Source organism: Meriones unguiculatus, chromosome 17 (genome assembly GCF_030254825.1).
Source record: "Meriones unguiculatus strain TT.TT164.6M chromosome 17, Bangor_MerUng_6.1, whole genome shotgun sequence".
Lineage (NCBI taxonomy): Eukaryota > Metazoa > Chordata > Mammalia > Rodentia > Muridae > Meriones > Meriones unguiculatus.
Genome location: NC_083364.1, coordinates 96,384,690 through 96,386,785, shown reverse-complemented (window position 1 = coordinate 96,386,785; position 2,096 = coordinate 96,384,690).

The following is a 2,096-nucleotide window of genomic DNA, read 5'->3' as shown; positions in this document are numbered from 1 at the left end:
TTGGCGCGCTGTGCAGCGCCAGTGGAACTCAACCATCTACGCGTGTAGAGTAAGGAGCGCTTTTAGGGTGCTCTTCATTGCCTCCCCTTGCAGGTTCAGAACTACAGCCAAGGCTTTCTAAAAAGAGGACCTGACCCAGCCCAACTTCGTGGCTCAAACACTGGGTGGGGCTCATGTGACTGGGCAAAGACCTCCCTCCGGACCTGTTTCTAAACCAGGAGGTGCACACGTGGCAGTTTGGTAAGATCACTCTCAAAACCACCCTTCCCCCCTAAGAGCAGTAGGCCAGGGTGCCCGGCTGCTCCATGCCCGCCACAACACATACGCTGCCCCCTTAGGCTAGTCCACTGTGCCATACTTGGCTTTAAACACAAAGCCATTTCAAAAGAGTAATTCATTTCCAGAGTTCGCCACCCCACCTCACCCCACCTCCACAGCCACGTGGCCGATGAGCTGCCAACTCAGCTTTCTAGGGCTGTGTCCAAGAAGCCAGCACTGCCATGCTCGGGCAGGCCCCACCGTTCAGCCCCTCCTTTCATGGGCACCCTCGGGCCACGTTGCTGGACTGCTGCCCACCCACTCCCAAGCCGAAGCAAACCCACAACGACCTGCCCCTCACCTCTGTCCTTGGTGCCCAATCTCCATTCTACTGGTTTCAGCTAAAGAACTAGGGGACAACTGGGGGACTTGGAATGCAAGAATACACTAAAACCCAGTTACGTCTTAGATTTGATCGGAAAGATGATCAAATCAACTGTCTTCTCCCCGACAGGGTGCAAGTGGCAGCACAGACGTGGTCTTTCTAGAATACCACGGCCTGAATGATCCCAGTGTTTTCCTAGCTATGAAAACGCTCGGCAAAGCAGTCAGCATCAGCAGCTCCCGGCACCTGGCCTCCCACGTTCAGAGCCCTGCTCTGTCCAACACAGGTGTAAAGGTGCCCTACAGGCCGCCCCGCCAGGGTGGGCCAGGGTGCTGGGTGTGTCGGCCTCCCTTGGGGACCGAGATGGTGGGGAGGCAGGCTCGGGGGAGAGCTTGACAGAGAAAGCATCTCCACAGTTCTGTACTGGAGGTCCTCAGCCAGCGGCTCCCGACCCTCCTAAGCTGTGGTAAACATCTGGTGTCCAGCCCCCAAAAGGGGTTCACAGGTTGAGAACGGCTGGCCTAGGCAGTTACTTTGTGCTTGTGGAGTATGCAGTTGGAGAAAAGCTTTAGCTGACACTAAAGACGTTTTTAAAGTGACAGAGCACGTGTGCTCCCTCATGCTCAGGGTGCTACAAAAGCCCAGCTCAGGCTCAGAGCAGCCTGGCTCCTTACCTTTTCCCACCAACAGCAGCCGAAAGCAAGGACCCGGCAGAGCGGAGTAGCACGGCCTGGGTGGCCCGGCACGTGTGCACTCAGGAAGCCCTCTGCTTGGGTGGCCATGCTGCCCTGTGGACACCCCGCACTGCAGGAACTCCAGAGCCACGCCAGGTCCCCACACTTAGCCTCCGCCGCCAAACTCCCCCACCCGGACCCTGAGGCCCAGCCTTGTGCTTAGAATCAAGCACTGGATCTACTGCACTGCGTCCCCAGTTCAAAACCAGACTCCATGGAGGCCACTGGAGCCGGTTTTCTCCGGGCAGGCCAATCGAAGAAAGCTGGGGACCAGAGAGAACGCAGTTTACTGCTTCTCTCTATGCATTTCCCGCTGTAGGCACACCACCGCACACTTAAGTGACAAGTAAATAGGGAACAGGACAGTGGCGGGCCTACCATTAATTAGGCAAAAGTCAGTCTTGGGTCTGTTAGTCCAACATCCCAAAACAGGCTTGTTCCCTAAGTGAGGCAGGAACCCCACAGCCTAGGACAGAAACAGAGTGGCCTGCTCCCCAGGCCTGTCAGCGTCTCCGTGAGGCCCTTTCCTGGGCACTGCCCCAACAGGGCCTGCACAGCCTCGTGCGGACACCGCCTGGGTGAGGGCTCTTGCGGCCTGGCAGGGCCCTGGCTCTGTACAGCTAGGTGACTAGTGCACCTCAGGGAGCTGAGGAAGGACATGGGCAATCACCTTCCCCTCAGCCAGCAGCTGAAGGCCTCCAGAAGCAGCCCAGGCCCGC